Source organism: Adiantum capillus-veneris, chromosome 20 (genome assembly GCF_014529385.1).
Source record: "Adiantum capillus-veneris isolate H3 chromosome 20, ASM1452938v2, whole genome shotgun sequence".
NCBI lineage: Eukaryota > Viridiplantae > Streptophyta > Polypodiopsida > Polypodiales > Pteridaceae > Adiantum > Adiantum capillus-veneris.
The window spans coordinates 3,149,510-3,171,398 of record NC_140950.1 but is presented as its reverse complement, the minus strand read 5'-3'; the positions used below and the strand labels follow the sequence as shown (position 1 = coordinate 3,171,398).

Here is a 21,889-nt window from a genome sequence, read left to right as displayed (position 1 = left end):
ACCACCGGTCTGCCAACTTGCACTAGGCATATCTTGGTGCCTACGAGTCCGAAGGACGAATCATAAATTCTGGCCAATAATACACATTACATGAAACCTTTGAGAACCTTGGCGAGCCTGAAAAGATCCCTATCGGCACGCCTACCCAAGGGGATAAAATGTACGAGAGCTTCCCCCCCTTGAAAGTTTCAACTAGCCATAACTTGCCCATCCAAGCTCCAATTAACGATCCGAAAAGACCGACATGCACCGCAAGTTGAGCTCAACATATCCACTTACATCAACTCTGGCCATTTATTTGTACTTGCTTAACGTGTCGGGGATCTACAAAGTATCCCATCTTTAAACTGAGATATCTCTCACAGCGTAGCTCTGATCAATGAGTCATCTGGACCGGCTTGGAAAGCATCTTAAACACTATATCCTTCAGACACCTAGAACCATCGACTTGTTTAGACCCATGTAGTGCCCCCTTAGCCTAAAATACCACCTTAGACATACCTTTCCATAACTTCTTAGCTGCCCTAGACCCTTACACATGCTTTAGCACCCTGGCTTGCACATGTTTGCACGCATACCCATGCCTATGCACCTAGCACCGACCATCTTTGGCTACACCATCATTGCCCAACCCCCTTGTTGAACATTTATAGTCAACCAAAAACAGGCTTATTGGACTTGAAACTGCCACAAGGAACAAACAACTGAGCAAACATGAAAAACTACAATTGTATGTACAAATATGTAAAAGGCTTCATTTTCATTGCACGCTTCCATCTTCGGGTGGGCTGTCCAACCCCCTGTGAAAGGCTGAGGGGAGACTGAACTCTGGATCCTCCTCCCAACCCACCTACTATAGGAGAGCCCATGGCCCTTTGCCCTAAATGGATCCCCTGTCCACACCTTCAGTCCGGCCCTTGGCCTAAGTCCTTGACTCCCCTAGGTCGGGCCCTGGCCTCTAGCCCTTGGCCTGACATTACTCCCCCCTTGGAGAAGCGTTTTTGTCCTCAAAAACACAAGTGGTAGTATCTTCGTAAGAACACTGATGTTTTCCTTGTTGGCATCCCATACGTGGGCCAACTGATACTTGGTGCAATGAGGAGGTTCAATGAAACCAAGAGCAACATCTTGATTTTCAACATTGTTGTCCTTTTGCAACCACTTGTATCTAAATGGTAGCTCAATTTATAACTCACTTGAGTATTGTAAAGGAGTAACCACAACTAAGAGGTGTCCAAAGGGATAACCAATTTTCAGATTTTTTGAAGGTACTAGAATAATGCAAGAAAACCTTGGTGCAACTTTCCATGAAGTTGTGAGCCAAATTTCCAACTCACGAGAGTATCTCAAAAAGCTCATAGCTACGAAGGGATAGAATAGGGAGTGTCCTCATGTCAGACTTCTGAACATTTTGGAACACATAGAACTACATGTTCACCCCTAATGTAGGTTACATGCCAACATACTTTGTCAGCACATCTACTAAGTCCTTGATTTATGAAACACGGGGTTCACCATACCGTACAACCTTGCTGAGGAATCAACACTTTCCTGAAAAACCATCTTGGTTATCTTGGAAGATCCACAAGCACCCAAACCGAGCCATGACTTCTATTGGTGATTGGTAGACCCAAAAGGAATCTCATAAAGATACTACACATAAAGTGAAGAATGCTTCATAAGCAACGGATGTGATGAATATGCATGCCGCTCCAAATTAGCCTTTGCTAAACACTAAGGCCCATAACACCTAGTGTGCATGCATTTAGCAAAAAATAGATCCGAACCTGTATATCCATGGTCATCTTTGCCAATACGTATGGCAAATGTGATGCTCGTAGCACACATTGAAGAGGAATGTAAATAGTTCGAATAAGAAACTAAATAATGTCCGCTGCAATCATTTGCAAGCCTTGCTAAAACGTTTGAACCATAATAGAAGGTGAAACATTTATCACTTCTAGGAACAAACAATGAAACTTTTTCATTAACAACTAAGAGCCTTTCTATATGTATAAACAACCATCTATAATGTTGTTTAGCAGTACTTGTACATGAACGAGTCATTCTTAGTATTCGACAATTTATGGCCACCAAAATTGTTCCTGATACATCGTGCTGAAAATGGTTTAGAAAACAGATTTGACCAGCACCTAGGGACTTTGTTGTGACACATACTTGAAATAGGGGCACCAGTGCCAATCCCAAAGACTCATATTCTCCATATGTGGAATATGTCTTATGTAAGAATGCTTGAAAAAAGAACATCCTTCAAGTACAAGATGTACTTGTGCGTGGAGGTAATTGAAAACACACTACAATGGGAGTGAGAGGGACCCTAATTATCCTTGCTCCACACTGGCTAAACCGAACTCCTTAAGTTCCTAGACCATGTTGCATCCCATGTGACAACATGTGCCAAATAAACCCTACAAATGAGTCAATAATTGCATAATGAAAAAACTTATTTTGGACACTACGGCCCCAAAGTCTTGGCTCTTACATGACCTTGTCATCTCGCTGAAGAGCAAAAATGGATGACAACATAGTTTATGCATCCTACGTAGAAAAAGCAAACAGAAAAAAAAATAAAACCAAATCAGATGCGTACTTGGAGGGTGAACATAGTGTTCACTTATTTGTAGGTATCTGTCCAAATTTCCCGCCTGCAAAGGCCTAGGAACACTATTGAAAATTAGGGAAATGCAAGTAGTATTGTACATGATTGCACATATAACTTTGGGTGGTGTCTTTGCAATCCAGACCCCTTGGTTAAAGCAACATTGTTAAACCCCGTGGTTAAATGTTGCATGAAAACTGCTCAACGAGCAGCTGGCCCTTGGCCCTTATCCGTGACCCCCGTTGGGTTTGCCCCTGGCATTTTATTGCTTGTGAAGTTGAAAGATTTCCACTACCCTTTGGCAGTTTATGGCCTTCTTTCCTTAAAACTGCAAGTGTGAAGGTTCCAAGAACGGACCATCAACCCATACTAAGTGATTTAGTAATCATGTGCTGGGTCTTACCCCAAATTGTACTGATATAAGCACTCTTAGTGCTAATAGAAGTTCCACTAAAATTGGAGTCGTATGCAAAACTAGATCTTTGTCACACCCAAATATCCATAATGTGGTGTTTTTGTGATGAGTTGTACGGTCTAAAATGCTGGCTTCATCCTTACACCTTGGTAGAGATAAGCCCGGACAAGTTTAAGTAGTTCAAAAACTCAACTTGACTTGCACACTTAAAGTGTGGAGTGCGAAAATAATGTCCAAAAAATCACTAATGGCAAGACTCTTGCTTGTCCATTTACAAAAAGATGGCTCTTAGCCATGCCCAAAGAGGTGGTAAGTAATGGCTCATAGCCCTTCCTGTTACCATATTATGATAGAAAGAGTTTAATAAAATTGTGTCTAGTTTCACCTTTCCCGCATAGAAGTTGGAAAGAGAGAGAAAGAGAGAAGGTTGGGCTGAGGAAATCCCTTTATTCCAATGTGTTGCATGCCTTTTTCAAATGCTTGAGTGCAGACTGTGCCTGTGTCATAGCTTATCCTATAAGCGTACATCAGTGTAATTGTACCATGCCCTCGTAGAGAGAGGTACCAAAAGTCACATCTTGATCCACTTACCTTGTATGTGAGCGTGATTGTAGCAGGGTGCAGATGTATGGCATGTTGCCTATGAATAAACATAAAAATAAAATGTCTAAAAACAACAACAATTGAGCTCTTCCTCGATAGAGTAGCTAGTGCTATAGCGAAAACGTATGCAATGATGGGTGGTGTACGTCCATCATACTAGTATGCCATACATATAGATCAAAAAAATGGAATGATAAGCCTTTGGCTTCAATGACAGTCTCAACCATGTGAGCTGCTTGTATACATGCCTTGCACGATTACACTGGCATCGATACATCACAGTGCGCCATTGTGGAAACTATGAGCTTATATCCAGATAGTGCCAAAGATGTGTGCCATTATCATTCATTTCACGATAATCAATAATACCTTGGCACATAAGAGAAGCCGTGCTTCCTTGCTTTGTAGTCTGCCAAAGCACTTTGCTTTGCAAAGCAGAGAGATCTTTTCCAAAATGAAAACATAGACAAGAACAATCATAACTTGAAAATTGACTAACCTTGTCACTCACATGTGGCACTGCTCAAGGGAGGTAACGTGTGTATCATTTACACCCTCACGTGATTGAAAAATCGGTAGACATCTTCACAAGTTTCCCCCAAGTTTGTATGCTATTAGCATATTCCAAACTGCGAAAACCGCTATGCCAATGTCGAAAGGGAAGCCTTGTTGCACGTAAGTACTGATGCAATTCTGGAGTTCATAGCTAATACATACTCTTGCTAGTGTATAATGTATAATATAGCAAAAGAAAGTCGACCTTGTCGAGCATTCACAAATAATCGACCTTGTCGAGTTATAAGTAATGGTCAGTCTTGCCGAGGGACATGTTCCTCCTGTATCAAGGCTATCAACATGCCATGCCGATCTCCATGAGATGCTCAAACTTACCATGCCCTGCTCCTGTATCAAGGCTATCAATAAGCCATGTCGATCTCCACGAGATGCTCAAACACTACCATGCCCTGACCTTTGCCAGGCATGGGAAGAAGCATTGCTGGTAAATGAGAACATTGCTCACTCAAGCAGTGCTTGACCGTGAGTGGTTGTTGCTCACAGTGTATTTAAAAAAACAAAAACATCATGCCGTTGGTAATGCTCACAAGCCTTGCTTGTGCCGTAAGTATTGAAATTGCACAAGCATGGAAAAGAAAATTTCACGGCAGCATACATACCTGGTAAAGTACTCGCATAGATTTTCCAAAGAATGTTTGCCTTACATGCTGCAGGCCTTGCCTGTACCTCTATGCAACATGCCTTGCCGGCCTTGCCGAAACATTGTGACAGTTGTCCTTGACAAACATCCTTTGGAACAAACTCCCCTTCCACCATGAGTCATGGCCTTGAAGCTTGCTTTTACTAATGAAAAAGTTTTTGCAAAATAAACTCAGAAGCAAGTTAGCTTTAAATAAATATGCATATCGGCAACCTTGTCGACCCACTGAGGTTAGTAACAAGCTTTAAATAAATCTGCATATTGGGGACCTTGTCGACCCACTGAGGATACGGTTCTATTTACCATGCTTTCCTTGAATCTAGAAGCCAATAGATCAACAACCTTTTGCATGTTGATGGTTCTTAAACCCTTTCATGCCTTGCATGGCTCAATAAAACAAATTTGCAACAGCTTGTCGCATGCCTTGCATGCTATACCAAGATCCTTGACGAAAAGCATATCAATCATCAACAAAGAATCAACCTGCGGTGTAAAATTATCATAAAGCTAGAAAACCCATACTGGTCGAGGCCCCCATGGTTCATGAACTGGATTATCCTTGGCAGACTCTATCTATTTTATGAACATTTTGCATGCTGCATCTCTCAAAAACTCACACCTTGTAGCCCTATGGCCTATCTGCATCCAGAGTTGTGCACATGCCAAGGGATGGTAATGTTGCGACTGCTGGGTGTGTGCATGGGGTGGGCATGCACCCTTAGAACCTTAAAAATTGGCCACCTTGTGACTATGGGCGGCCCCCAAGTGTAAAAAGAAGAAATAAAGCGATGGCGGTGGCCTGCTGTGCAGAGTAGTGCGAGGAAGAAGAAACAACGCCATTCGCTATGTTGCTCCTTTTGTTACGTCGCAGGGTCGAGAGTCTCTTCCCTTGGAGCCGCGACCCTACTGAACCCACCTGTGTAGGATTTCGACTAGGTCAAAAATTGAATCTCTCCCGCTCCAAGAGCGCTTGTACATGGCCGCTACAAAATTCTGCTTGACCCGACCACCTACTTAGCCTCCTTGCACACCACGGTTCCATGATCATGCGAGACATGCACGTCCTATTCCTCAAGAAGTTGCAAAAGAGAGAAGAATCCGGAGAGGTGGAGGCCATGCTGAGAGAGAGAGAGAGAGAGAGAGAGAGAGAGAGAGAGAGAGAGAGAGAGAGAGAGAGAGAGAGAGAGAGAGAGAGAGAGAGAGAGAGAGAGAGAGAGAGAGAGAGAGAGTCCTTCCCCCTCCTCCATAGCTCTGATACCAGTGAAAGGCCGAGGGGAGACTGAACTTTGGATCCTCCTCCCAACCCACCTATTATAGGAGAGCCCATGGCCCTTTCCCTAAACGGATCCCTTGTCCACACCTTCAGTCCGGCCCTTGGCCTAAGTCCTTCACTCCCCTAGGTCGGGCCCTACACTCTAGCCCTTGGCCTGACACCCTGCATCATAGCATGGCTACCACCTGGATCAAATATGTAACCCTTATCACATCCATCCATATGTAACATCCATATCCATGACTCTGATCACATCCATATATATGCAACATCTCCATGTAGTGGTGCATCCATGCAAATACCCGATGATGCACATAGAGTGCATACAACACTCCTTCACCACTCCAAGCATCACCATGCACATGACCTGCTTCCAACTAAGCATAGTGCCCACCATCCTATTCCACGTGCATACCTGACCCTCCCTCCCAGCTATGTAGAGTAGAGTCCTCCTCAAAAGACTCTTGTAACTGATGAGTGGCCCACTGCACAGTTGCACCTACAAGCATACCCTCCAACAACGTAGCACATCATTGTAGCATATTCGATCCTTGCATCTCCAAACCCTTCCATACAGACAAAGCCATATGGATCCACCAACACCTCTTGCATTTGTCCTTCCTCAAGCAAACCCTACATCACTTCCACTTTAGCGTCCACAAGCTCTTGGACTGGCAGCGGGTCCATCCTGCACTCCACATCTATGGCAACTTCAATTGACTGGATCCACCAACACCTCTCGCATTTCTCCTTCCTCAGGAAAACCCTACATCACTTCCACTTTAGCATCCACAAGCTCTTGGATTGGCAACGGTTCCATAATGCACTCTGCGTCTGTGGCAACTTCAATGGCCTCATCGACAAGACTATCAACAAATATTGAGTCGTATGACTCAACCATGACCTCCTAGCAGCAATCTTCATCTCCTTGTCCTTTAAACTCCTCATCAACCAAACCCTGCAAGAAATTACACCACACCTCTTCCTCTTGTACACCAACATCGCACGGTCTAGGAGAGGGTTGCCCAACCCCCTTGTCTTGCACTTCACCTTCATTCACTTGCGTATGATCGGTAGCACCTTGGCCATTCAAGGATGTGGACTCACCTCTTTGGAACAACTTTGCATAACCTATCTCACAAGATCTCACGCTTTCCTTTACTCTTTGTTCACATTGCCAACCATCATATCTTCAGACACACAACAAGGTAGCTTCACTTTTACCAACATAGGTCCATTGGAATCTATCTGCTCACCATAAGATGTGGACTCATCCGCCAATATTTCCTCTTTACTCGTCTCCCACAAACTTGAGCTTGCATCATCATCATCATCACTGTATATCAGCTATGTTTCTGCATCCTCATCCTCTTGCTGCTCCACAAAAGCTCAACCACTACCTTGGTTTTGCACGTGCTCTTCGTCCACTTACAAGCCCTTGGCATTTTTAACTTGGCTACATTCTACTACCTTTTCATACATCGAGCCCATAAGAACAAGTTCTCTTACCTCTTCATGCTATTCTTGAAATTTAGTGTCTTCCACTTCCTTTGCATCCATGGCCTCTTCCACAAAACCCTCATCCTTGTCGTTGACAAGCTCATCAACCATGGGCAAGGGTATACTACAAACATGAAACTTTAAAGAAGCATAATTGACCATTGGCCTTACCCCAATAGGCTCTGCACTTGAGAAACTCAAACCACCTTTGATTGAACCATAGGACACACCGCCGTTGCAATAGGCACACAATCTGCAAGCTTTAACAAGCCCAACTCGAGCTTTCGCTTCACCTTCTTGCTCTTCACCTTGGCCAAATAGACATATCCTTGTAGGTATTCATGACAAACTCTAAATTTTCTATAATCCTCAAATGTAGACAATCCAAGAACTTGGACAATTTGAAGTATTAATTGTTGCTAAATCCTATAGCAATCTCCAACTACTTCCAACAAGCTTCAAATTGCTCCACAAAAAATGAAAATTCTTGACTTACATCTTGACGCAATGCCTTCAACTTTTGCACCCGCTTCCGTAGGAGAATTATTTTCCAAAATTGCCCAAGAAATTGAGTCTACAATTCTCACCATGAGCCTCAATTGCTACTCTTTAGACCATCAAGCCAATTTGTCCATTCACACATTAGCAGAGGCACTGTCCACAACTTCTCTCTGTCACCATGCGCATTGACAACATCCATAGCTCAAAATCTGCTACCCAATCCTCCGAGTCTTTGATCCCTCTGAAAATGGGGCCAATGCTTGGCTCCGCCATCTCTATCAATCTACAATTTGACCACCACACATTTCACCACACCATCTGCCAACCATCCATTGGCTTCAAACTCTGCTTTCAACTTTAATAAGGAGCAATCAACATGCTCCTCCATGGCGGCACTAGAAGATGGAGAGGGAGAATGGGGAGCACACCCAAAACACACCTACATAGCTTAGGGCATTCATAACACCCCTGTCCTCTCAAAAAACAACTTCAAAAAAGACAACCACGCTAGTAGGACCTTGCATGCACTCCACCCAATGCACAAAAACACGACAAGATCACCGCACAAGACCTACGCATCATTGCGATTCATCCCGACAGTTCCAACACATGTAACCACTCTATCTCATTCTTTCGCACAAACGCTTGCTCCTGCCTCCGTAGACAATATATGCTCAAGCATGGCTTTGATACATCAAGCGTTCGAGCCTCTTCTCCTTCTTCTTGACAGACACGCCCTCTGTTAGTCACACCATGGAGGAGGCACCCTGTCGACTCTTTGACTGCTCTCTTCCTTTCGAGCCGCTCCACGATGCTATACCCTCTTGCGTGGCTTCGATTCATCGAGCGTTCAAACCACTTCTCTTCCTCTTCCCCCTCCCCTTCTCACCCAAAAGCTGGCTTCCTTTTCTTGAGAACGACGCCCATCCTTTTTCTTCTTCCCCCGTTTATTTGCAAAAAAAAGCCTTTCCTAGCAGTAGCATACCGGGCGTTATTGCTCCCCTTAGTCTTCACAAACTTTTTTTGACCTGCTAAAGGCCTTAGTATCCATATGGGTGAAGGGCGTTCAATTCTAGATGCTTGACACGTGTCCCTTAAAAGTTGAAGAGAAAGAAATCATTTCCTTTCAAGTGCTATTTCCAAAGCTGCTTTGATTTTTTTTTTTCATGCTTAAAAGACTTTAGAGAACAAAAGATTAAAAAGTATTCATAAGAGTTTGATCCACGTTGTAAAGTATTCATTTAATATTCTCATTTGTAAAGAGTCCTTTTATTTAAGGACTTCACAAATATTTATTTCATTAAATTATTAAATTGTTTTATTTTCTATATGCTTATTAAATCTATCTTTTTTAATGAAGATATTGATATATTCTTTTAGTTTTTTAATGTATGCTTTTATTTTATTGTTTTATTTTATTTAATTTTCATTTTATTTTGTTTTTAAATGCTAATGTGTATAAACCATTCATGATTATGGTTGGGTTCACAAGAGCCGACGAAAGACATTAAAAAAGGAGCGTAGTTGTCCATTAGCACAAAATAAAACTGCACTTCTCTGGAGCCACAAAAAAATCAATGAGACCCCCTCCCCTTCCTCGGAAGAGCAGTTCTATTGTCTGCTTTTTAGCACGAAACGTGGATTGGCGTGATTGAACTTAATTCAACGACTATGTGCTCAACAACACTACCACTACACTACAACTCATTGGATGTCAAAATCTTGCAAAATAAATTCTATAGAGCTACCTCAGTCCCTTGTGAATGAAGGGAGAGGTGGAAGAAAGAGTGCGAGGTTTTTTCCGCCGGCTCTTGTGAATCTAGCTTATGTATAAAGAATAATATAATGTATATTTTTATTTTATATCCTTTTCAATGTTTCTTTTTCAAACGATAATGTGCAATTATTTAATTGGGACCTTTCTTAATATATAAACCATTTGAGATTATGTATGTATAATGGATAATATTAAAACACAAGAAAATTTTTATGTGAATATTGTAGGCACTCATTTAAACTTATTTTCCATAAATCTCATTCCCCCTTAGCTGAGCATTCCTTAATGCGTCTTCACCTTGTTTTTTCTCCCACTTCCCCTTAACTATTGAGCCCCCCCTTCTTTTTTTCACAAACCCCATCCATCCTCCCCTTTTCATTCACAACCAAGGGGATTTTTTTAAATAAAAAGCATGTGCTTTCCATACCACTGATGCCTCCACATGATTGAACTTGCTAAGTACTCATTCGGCTATGCCACATTGGAAGTACACCTTGCTGCCTCCAAACCGCAAGAACTCCATCGCATTCCGATCGTCCCATGCCCTCGAACGACAAGTCGTAAAAGTGGAAAAAAACCTGTTTTTTCACCACCACGGTTGTCTGCCAACTTGCACTCGGCACATATTGGTGCCTATGACTCCGAAGGACAAGTCATAAATTTTGGCCAACTCCACATATTGCATGCAATCTTTGAGAACCCGAAAAGATCCTTGCCGACACGCCTACTAAGGTGGAAAAAATATACCAGAGATGCCCCCTTGAAAGTTTCAACTATACAAAATTTGCCCATCCGAGCTCCTATCAACGATCCAAAAAGACTGGCATGCACTGTAATTCAAGCTCTTCAAGCACATCCACTTATCAACTTTGGCCATCCATCTGTACTTGCTCAACCCGTTGGGGATTTGCAAAGCATCCCATCTTTAAATTGAGATATCTTTCACATAGCGGCTCCGATTGATGAGTCGTCTGGACCGGCTTGAAAAGCATCTCAAACACTACATCTAGTCATATATCCCTCACACTTCAGACACCAAGAACCATAAACCTGTTTAGTCTTATGTAGGGCCAGGCCCCAAGGCCTAAAAAACCACCTTAGACGTACATTTCCATATCTTCTTAGATACCCTCGACCCTTACACATGCTTTAGCACCATGGATTGCACCTGTCCTCGTGCATACCCATGCATGTAGCATTTCCATATCTTCTTAGCTGCCCTGGACCCTTACACATGCTTTAGCACCATGGCTTGCACATGTCCGCATGCATACCCATGCATGTGCCCACTCTTAGCATTGATCATCTTTTGCTGCACCAATGTTATCGAAGCCACTCACCTTGACTGAATTGTATGGCCCACATAGAAAGACCTGCAAAAGGAGCTTGAGCATCAAACTATGTTGAAAGAAGATGAACATCACAGAGGCAATAGTGATGGCCATAGACATGATAGCAGAAGTGAGCAAGACAGTCAACACAAGGGTAGTCGTAGAAGACATGATGATGGAGATTGCACTAGACATGATAGACACTATGATAGAATTTGGGATAGACATGATGGGCATGAGATAATCAAAGAGACCATGATAGAAAGGATGAGTGGTGATATCCAAGCCACTCTCCTTGATTGAAATCGTACGGCCAACATGTTAAGGCATTATGCTCCCTAAAAGAAAGATTACAAGCAAAAAAAAAAACCCAAAAGGAAACATTCAAATTTAGCATTCCCTAGGCTTTCTGTCGCTAATAACAGAGGGAAACTCAGACACCTGCAAAAGGAGCTTGACCATGAGGCTAAGTTGAAAGATGAGACAAAACACAAAAGCAATGGTGGTGGTAGACATGATAGCAAACGAAACGCCATAGTCAACATAATGGCATAAGTCGTCGAAGAGAAAGAGAAGAGAGATTTGGAGACAATTCTCACGGTTATAGAGGGCAAGAGATGGGAACTCACAAAGAGGGAGCATCGAGAAAGATTTGATGGAAACATGGCAATAATGAGCACAGTGATCGAAGCAGGAGCGATCGAGATGCAATCATGACTCCAACTCGACAACACTGTAAGGTCCATTATGTGCATTTGATTTCCCATCCTATGCATTTGCTTGGTCCAACACATAAATCCTACGGGGTAGGGCACGCTTCCTTTTTTTTTTTTTTGGAGAGACCACAATGCCACCTCTCCACCATACTTTTGTATGGCACTTTTGCATGATTGTGCACTATATAATTAGCATTTTCACTTTGTGACGTTTCATTGCAAGACGGAATGTTTAACTATTCACATTGATTTCATGTAGACACAAACATTGTCCTCCGGCTTGGACAATTGGACGACACCCGTACACGGTTATTAGGTCGCTAGTGCAGTTTAATTTTTATAGTCTACTGATGCTTTCTGTATTTTTTGAGTTTGTCAATGCTTCCTTAAGTTAGTTTAGCTACATATCTCCTCACTAGTATATACTCAATCGTGATCATCATATCTATACATCAAATAGATACACACTTCTTGTCTGGTAGTTGGAAATTTCAACTTATGTATTGTGGTGCTCAATGCACTATGTACATGTTTATTTTTTTCCTAGGTGGTTGATGTCAATCTATGCATGTCCTTGTTTGGCAATGCATTTTATATATTGCAACCCAACGTTCTCCTCTACATAACCATTCTTTAGCACGAGGACAACCCTTTATCCCAAAATTTTCCTCCTCAGATATGTTTTGCATGATCAACAGCCAAGACAACACATAACTCTCTCTCTCTCTCTCTCTCTCATTCTACAAGAAATAAGGAAAAATTAGTAACACTTGATTTAAAGTAAGATGGGTGCCCGGTCTAGAGACTAAATGGACGATATTACTAGGTTGAATGACAACCTGCAAACAACTACCAAAGTAAGTTAAGGAGTAGGGTTTAAACAGACCGATTAAGTTGCAACCCTTTGCTCGATTCAATTACCTACCCCCTTTAGTAGCCCTTTGTTGTATAATCAGCTCTATGGGACACAACTTGCTTCTTCCCATCGCTCATCAACCCAATCTGAGCTATAGTTGTTGCCTATCAATTGGTTCTACTTATCAGCTCGTGTTCGCACAACAAAAGATGATGCGATAGCAATCACAACCAACTAAGCAAATAACCAATGTGATGGCCATCTACATATGTCCTGTTATGTTCTATAGCAAAGCCCACCAATCAAGACTAGTTCTTTAGTTAGCCCCATCCGAGAATGCTTGCATGGCTGATTCATTATGAAACTTGCATAACTCAGTCTCTAATCCTTCTTTGCAAAACGCTCGTGTTGAATGTTGAAAGGTCAAAATCAAAAGGTAGCAAACACATTCTTAAACAAAGATGAACCTGCCATTTGAGCATGCTGGGTTGAGTGAGAGAGGATCAAATCACAAGGGGTAGTGGATTTGACATTTTTCTACCGTCAATTGTTTCAAGAATTTTGGGGGCCCTCGATCTATGTCTCGGGCTTCATTTTCATCTTTTAGTGCGTTTCCCTCCATTGAAGGGGAGCAATCTTGGTTCGCCTAAAAACACTACGAAAGCCCTAAGCTATATATTCAGCAACGTGTGCAGAGAGCAGGCACGCAAAAGGTAGCTAGAGGACGTCGAAGGGACATAATTTTCTGTGAGGGCAAGAGGCAAGTTTCTTCATCCCGTTTACTATTGTTACTGCTGGTTTGTTCTGCAGAGTTTCTTGCCATGCACGAGCTTCTGGCTTTTGTTTTGAGAGCACTGGGCCGAGATTGTTTCTTGAAGCCCTGTGCTCGTCTCGTCGTTTCCATGAGTTTATTCCTCTTACGAAGTTCAAACTCCCTTTGCCCATAGAAGAGCTGCTGGTTTATGTTCTCGTCCAATATGACCACACTGATGCCTCTTGCGCGTCTGCACGATTTTACATTTTCTACATTTTTTGCATGCACGCATCTTCTATCACTTGGGTTGATCCATAAGGAACTTAAGCAGATATTTTGTGGAAGGAATGTGGTTCGACCTATGTTGAGATATTCTATGAGTATGTTGCAACGTGCTGTACTATATATGCTCTAATTTGGGCTCAACTCTAGTTCGGACTTTGCATCTTGTTAACCCTATAAAGGCATACTTTGGAGTTTTTCATTGCCTCATTTCTATGATCATGTCGCCAGAAAAGGCCTTGTTACCTCAAAGAAACTATTCTTCATGGGTTGATGATAATTCTCTCTCAAGGTCCTCAGCATTCATACCTTATCTCTTAATCATCTGTTTTGGAGGATCATCTCAATCTTTAAGCACGAGTGTACTGAAGCATTGGGCAGGCGGAGTTGATACTCCGGTGTCTAAATGACAGAAATGTTATTAGGTTTATCATTACACATACCAGCTTTGGTCCTTAAATTACAAATTTATCAAGTAATAATATATATTTTTTGTATTTTTATGAAACTACAAGCTTGTCTTACTCTATGTGCCATTTACTAGTGTAAACATTATCTTTCCAGGTAGCAGGCCTTAATAGTTGGCCCTGTGATTGTATGTGTGTGTTTCAGTTTTCCATGTCAGCCGGCTTGTCACACACCCCCTTTTAAAGAAGAGTAATCGTCCTCAATTACATCTGCATACACAAAAACATTGTTAGCAAAAACTTTCCCATGTACATATGCAAACAATCATTAGACATAAGATATGTAACGAAGATAGACTTACTTATCTCTTAATGCATATAGTCACAATAGAAGATCACAAAACATAGAACATAGATTTGATACATCAATCCTGTGATAGTTTTTACTTGGTGACTTGGTGCCCAGCGCAATACGTACTCAAGTGTCCCCCATTTTGAAAGGTCAATGAAGTGTTGGTTTGTGACAACGTAATAACAATGTCTGATCACATTGTTAAATTGAGGTTCAATAGTCGAGTGATGATATGTACCTTCTTATTACATAGCCCTATAGTATGCTCCACATATTACCCTACTAAGCTATGTGTTTCCGCTGTTGAATACCCATACATCTATCAAATAATGGTTTGTATCCGTCTCTATTATATTTTTTTAAGAAGAAAAGTTTCAATCGAGTGTTTTGAAGAAGAAAGAATCTTTTCTAAACTTCACAATCAATGTAATGGTCTGTTGTCACAAGTTAGTGATGTGGCAAGGCCTCAAGGGATTGGATTCTAGAACATTTAAATCCTCAACTTTGGACTCACCGGATGAGGGGCCTAAGACACAAAAAGCGCAAAAATTGCAGAACCATGTTGATGTGATAGCATGCAGAATTCCGCAAAACGGGGACAACCTAGAGAGCGCCAACTTTTTGAGTTTGAATCTTTTAGAAGCATTTGTCTTTGCGGGCATCCCGCTTTTAGGGACCCTTTGTATCTTTGTAAGGAGCCCTTGGGTCACTCTGTAGCATATTAGCTTGGGAGCAAAATTGTAGAGGGCCCTCGAGAGTTGTACTTTTGTGAAGAGCAATAAACTCTTAAGAAAGAAATATTGTAAGGGACACTCGTCTTTGAAGTTTGGGGCCATTGCATTTGGAAGTGGAACTCCATGTGAGGTGCAACCGAATTGATATGGTGAAGATCTAGATTTTACACTTACACAAATCTTTACTTCTTTCCTTGCGTTAATGATTGCTTTAGCATGGATGATGGTTCCTTTTACTTTCCTTGGAGAGAGAGAGAGAGAGAGAGAGAGAGAGAGAGAGAGAGAGAGAGAGAGTGTCACAAGACGGGCACCTCGTGCCAACAGAAAAGAACAGACTGAACATACTTTTAGCACTTCAATAACAACTGAACTGAAAGAGAGACGACATGCGACACGGAGTGGCGGAATTCCACCCCAGAGAGTATTGGCCCCAAACCTTGGCGCCCCTTTCGGTATTTCTTTATATTGCATCAACACAGTACAAGCCGGTACTCCAGACTTTGCACCTTCTCCAGGCAGCATGCCAGAGAATGAGCCCTAACCTCATATTTAAAGGCCCTTGGTCTGAAAAGCACTTACAGTGAAAAGCCTTCAAAACTTAAAAGCTTCTGGTCCAAAAGCAATGCCAAAAAGTTGCCATCGTAAAATCACGGAAATTCGTACAGCGCGCCATGTCAGCAGTCAACGCAAAACACGAAATCGGTATAGCATGCCACGTCATCAATCAGGGTGATTTTCGAAAATTTGCCACGTCATCAACCAGCTTTGCAATTCTTGTGTGTGTGTCTGAGTCCTGCTTTGTTTTAAGTCTTTATGCCACTTGGGGCCCCATCGGACGGGGTCTCCATAAGTTGGTAGGACTTCTTCTTCTGTTACTTGTTCTTCGTAGGGTTTAGGCCCCTGGCCAACATCTGTAAGTTGGCTCCATTCTTCAAGGCTTTGACACGTCAGCAGTTTGTTACATCTCCCCTTCTTGAAAGAGAGTAATCGTCCGCGATTACAACATATCTGCAAAACAACTCAAGCTAGCTCAAAAATTTCCGAGGGTCATTCCGAGGGACATTCCGAGGGACAATCAGTTTGCTGTTTTTGTTAAGGGGTTAGCTTCTCCTTTCGGCTCTTTTGATAAAGGAGTTAGCTTCTCCTTTCGGCTGTTTTGATCAAGGAGTTAGCTTCTCCTTTCGTCCAGATCAGAACTTTTGATATTCCGGCGTAGTAAAATTAGCCATCACACCGAGACCGTACTGATCTTCCATGGGTGTCTAGATGCACTTAAATTACATACTCAGACAATCTCATCCAAGGAATATTCAGTAATTGGCACATCACAATGCAACACAAATGCTCACATATGTATGTTACAAGACATAGAAACATAAAGCCATGGATGAACACTCCTCTTGCATAACCTAACAAGGTCCGGGCCGGGAGATATTCAACGACTCCCTCATCACTCCTCCCGCATAACCTAAAAAGGTCCGGGCCGGGAGATATAGAGGCCTTTTACAACCAAACGCCCCCCAGATCGTAGCCTGCGTCGTTTGGAGGTGCCGAGAGTAACCACTGCTCAGACTTCTTAATACTTCTCCCACATAACCATCCAGGTCCGGGCCGAGAGTTACAACAACAATACTCCCCCCGTAAATAACCACAAGGGTTTGGGCCATGAATAAAAACAACTCTTTTCAATCATTCAATACTTCCCCCGTAAATAACCACACAAGGGTCCGGGCCATGAGTGTGAACATGCATTCTCAAACATTATTTCTTACTACTCCACTCGCGAGGAAAATCACCAATCACTGAAACCAGTATTAAAACCAGAGTCAAACAATTCAAATCGGCACCAAGACAGGTTTAAAACAGATACCATCCATTTCAAACAAACTCCAAACAGGATCACCAAACAAGTTCTCAAACAGATTTCAAACTTAAAAAGCAATCTCGACATCAGTCGAGCTTGAAAGTCGATTGACTTTCCATCCTGAAACCTGCATAAAAAATTAGGGTTAGGTTCCGTCCATAAAGTATCAGAAACCATATAACTTTGGGCAAAAAATTTCTTGAAAGCTTGCCAACTCCTTGGAAGTGTGCGGCTTGGTAGCTATAGACATCTGCATGGTACTGTCTCTGAGAAAAACAGGAGCTCGAAACAAATCTTGGATCCTTCTCTTGCAAGTGATCTTAATGGCTTATGCCTTGTAAGACATGAGCGGTGAAGACAGGAGCGCGCTCGATGCGCGATGAAGCAAGGGTGGGGGTGGCTAGTAAGTCCGTGTTGGAGGACGAAGATACCTCAAATAAAATACCCATAGCTTTGTGGCGAAGATACCTCAAATAAAATTCCCATAGCTTTGTCTGCTCTTTTGTAGGACCGGTATGCTTTCAGAAAAGCACACGCGTGATGCTCTGATACCACTGTCACAAGACGGGCACCACGTGCCTATAGAAAAGCACAGACTGAACATACATTTAGCACACGGAGTGGCGGAAGATACCTCAAATAAAATACCCATAGCTGTGTGGCGAAGATACCTCAAATAAAATTCCCATAGCTCTGTCTGCTCTTTTATAGGACCGGTATGCTTTCAGAAAAGCACACGCCCGATGTTCTGATACCACTGTCACAAGACGGACACCACGTGCCAATAGAAAAGCACAGACTGAACATACATTTAGCACACGGAGTGGCGGAAGATACCTCAAATAAAATACCCATAGCTCTGTGGCGAAGATACCTCAAATAAAATTCCCATAGCTCTGTCTGCTCTTTTATAGGACCGGTATGCTTTCAGAAAAGCACACGCCCGATGTTCTGATACCACTGTCACAAGACGGACACCACGTGCCAATAGAAAAGAACAGACTGAACATACTTTTAGCACACGGAGTGGCGGAAGATACCTCAAATAAAATACCCATAGCTCTGTGGAGAAGATACCTCAAATAAAATTCCCATAGCTCTGTCTCCTCTTTTGTAGGACCGGTATGCTTTCAGAAAAGCACACGCCTGATGCTCTGATACCACTGTCACAAGACGGGCACCACGTGCCAATAGAAAAGAATAGACTGAACATACTTTTAGCACACGGAGTGGCGGAATTCCACCCAGAGAGTATTGGCTTCAAACCTTGGTGCCCCTTTCAGTATTTCTTTTTATTGCATCAACACAATACAAGCCGGTACTCTAGACTTTGCACCTTCTTCAGGAAGCATGCCAGAGAATGAGCCCTAACCTCATATTTAAAGGCCCTTGGCCTGAAAAGCACTTACAGTGAAAAGACTTCAAAACTTAAAAGCTTCTGGTCCAAAAGCAATGCCAAAAAGCTGCCAGTGTAAAATCACGGAAATCCATACAGCGCGCCACGTCAGCAGTCAGTGCAAAACGCGGAAATCCGTACAGCATGCCATGTCATTTGCCAGCGTGATTCTCGAAAATCTGCCACGTCATCAGCCAGCTTCACAATTCTTGTGTGTGTCTGAGTCCTTTATTTTAATTCTTTATGCCACTTTGGGCCCCATCGGACGGGGTCCCCATAAGTTGGTAGGACTTCTTCTTCTGTTACTTGTTCTTCTTAGGGTTTAGGCCCCTCGGCCAACATCTGTAAGTTGGCTCCATTCTTCAAGGCTTTGACACAGCAGTTTGTTACAGAGAGAGACCCGATGGGGTCCCAACCAACCCTTTCAAGGCCCTCCATAGCGTTGCCGATGTGGTATTTGCTTTAGATTGCATAAATGGAATGTGTACACATGCAATACCTCAAGTGTAGACTCTATTGACTCGAATGGAGAATGTCGCCTCAGTAACTCTTCAAGATGAAGCACCTCTAGGGCTGATTCGATGCACTTTTGGATCAGTCTCGATGTGGGATTGCGGATGGACACCAAGGGGTAGATTTGGGGCTGATTTGCACTTGCGATGTGAGAGGAATGAAGGGCTGAAACGCAGATCTTGACAATACCAATGATGGGCAGCAATGGGAGCACTCCATGCGGCGAGGGAATGGCCGAGGGGAGGCTCGATGGGTTGTTGAAGTACCGAACCGCAACGGAAAGGCAGTAGATCCAAGCCGTTTTTGGGCAATGGAAAGGGCTGAAATCTGGAAACGCTAGGGATAATGTGCTAAATTGCAAGCACTAGGGTTGATCTGCGGCTGGAGATGTCACAGGACGAGCACCACGTGCCAACGGGAAAGAATAGACTGAACAACTTTAAGCACTTCAAATAACACTAAACTGAAAGAGATGCACGACACATGAGATGGGGAGTGGCGGAATTCCACCCCGAGAGCACTGGTCCCAAACCTTGGCGTCCCTATCGATATTTCTCTATATTGCTTCAAGTGAGTACAACTCCCATGGCTCTGCTCTCATCCCCCGCGGGTAGAGTAACAGAGTGAGAGCCCATGGGTCATGTTTAAAGGTCCTTGGCCTCTCAAAAGCAGTTACATGAAAAGGTTAAGTTCTAAAAGCATATGGCCTCCCAAAAGCAAAACTAGCACAAAAACAAGGGAAATCTGTAGAGCTTGCCACGTAAGCACAGTCAGCGCAGTTTGTGGGGAATCTGTACAAGCTGCCACGTGGCACTGTCAGTGCAAATCATGGACATCCGTACACCTGTCACGTCATCATCTTCCAAGCTTTTTGTGTATGTGTGTGTTGGTCCCGCTTTAGTTTAATGGCTTTAGGTCCCTTGGGCCTCATCAAACGGGGTCCTGTCAGTTGGTGGGAACTTGTCTTTAAAAATAGGCTACTCGGCAAGACTTTGCAACTTCTTCTGCCCTCGGCCGGGATCTACAGATTGACTCCGTTCTTTAGTGTCACAAACTGCTGACGTGTCAAGCCACTGAAGAACGGAACCAACCTGCAGATTGTGGCCGAGGAGCCTAAACCCTAAGAAGAAGCAATATAAGCTGTAGAAGTTTTACCAACTTACAGAGTCTTGCTGAGTGGCCTGTTTTTTTAAAGAAGAGTTCCCACCAACTTATGGGACCTCGTTCGATGGGGCCTTAGTGACACAAGACTATTCAAATAAAGCAAGACCCACTCACTTACACAGAAGATGCATAAAAACGTGATGATGTGGCAGCTGTATGGAAGACTCGAAAATTGCGCTGACATGATGACGTGGTAGACTGTATGGACAATCCCCGATTTGCGTTGATAGGTTGTACGAATTTTCGAAAATTGTGTTGACAGCTTTTGGGCGCCAACTTTGAACCAATTGCTTTTGAGTTTGAAGCTTTTCATGGCCAAGGCCTTATAATATGAGCCAAGAGCTCATTATCTGGCATGCTTCAGTACGAAGATGCAGAGGGTGGAGTACCGACAATGTAATGAGTTCAAGCAATATAAAGAAATAACGAAAGGGGCACCAAGGTTTGGGGCTAGTGCTCTCTCGGGGTGGAATTCCGTCCCTCCTCGTCTCGTGTGTTGTGCATTTCTTTCAGTTCAGTTATTATTTCAAGTGCTTAAAGTTGTTGAGTCTATTCTTTCCCATTGGCACGTGGTGCCCGTCCCTGACAATGGTATCAAAGTTTCAGACGTGTGCTTTTCTGAAAGCACATCGGTCTTACCAAAGAGCAGACAGAGCAAGTTGGCGCTTCCAAAGTACTGGGAATTTCAGTAAAGAATCTTCATGTCCTGACCTCATACTTATTAGGCATTCCCACCCTTCATCTCGCATCGGGTGCTCTCCCGTCCGCTTCGCTCCGTCTTACAGGGCATAAGCCATAAAGATCACTTCAAGAGAAGGATAAAAGATTTTTCAAGTCGCTGTTTTTCCCAGAGGCAGTGCCATGCAGTTGTGGTTGTCTATAGTTACCAAGCCGCACACTCTAAGGACTTGGCAAGCTTTCAAGAAAATTTTTGCCCGAAGTTACATGCTTTCTTACATCTTTCTTTGAAGTGCAGCTTCTGGCAGAGGGGTAATTCTGGAATGCTTGCCATGCCAACCCTAGCAGATTACAACCTTGAAATTTCTCGACATCTTTCAATAGGTTTCTCTTCTCGAGCTGATAATCTTGGAGGTCTTGTGTGATTGCTATGTCTTGGGGCTACCATCAATGCCACAAGAAGACTCTGTCGAGACTTGATTCGACTATTCAAGAGTTTATGGACCATGCTATGGTCGGCTACGACCTTATGGAAGGAACCTAATCCTAATTTGTGCTGCAGGTTTCAGGATGGAAAGCCAATCGTCTTTTCGAGCTTGACTAATGTCGAGATTGCTTTTTAAGTTTGAATTTTGTTTGAGAACTTGTTTGGTGATCCTGTTTAGAATTTGTTTGAATGGATGGTATCTGTTTTAAACCTGTCTTGGTGCCGATTTGACTTGTTTGACTCCGGTTTTACTACTGGTTTCAATGATTGGTGATTTTACTCTCGGGTGGAGCAGTGAGAAATGCTGTTTTGGTATTGTCTAAACCGCGGAATGATGTAGACGGGATGTCGGGGGCCCGTTTCGTTGTATGCTTGAAAACCTTCAAGCCACGCAGACGGGATGTTTGGTTGTATGCTTGAACCTCCAAGCGACGCAGGCTGCGGTCTGGG

At 43.0% G+C, this 21,889-nt stretch overlaps 1 protein-coding gene across 2 annotated transcripts in view; it reads left to right on the top strand.

Moving 5' to 3' along the window:
* Window positions 1-13,412: 13,412 nt before the first annotated feature.
* Window positions 13,413-21,889, top strand: part of LOC147432013 (uncharacterized) — a 38,095-nt gene continuing 29,618 nt past the window's right edge. The window contains exon 1 of one of the 2 annotated variants that reach the window (XM_086491826.1): window positions 13,413-13,568. The gene's annotated coding sequence lies outside the window, so the exon portion shown is untranslated. The remainder of the gene's footprint in view (window positions 13,569-21,889) is intronic. The other variant, XM_086491827.1, reaches the window with a different exon arrangement.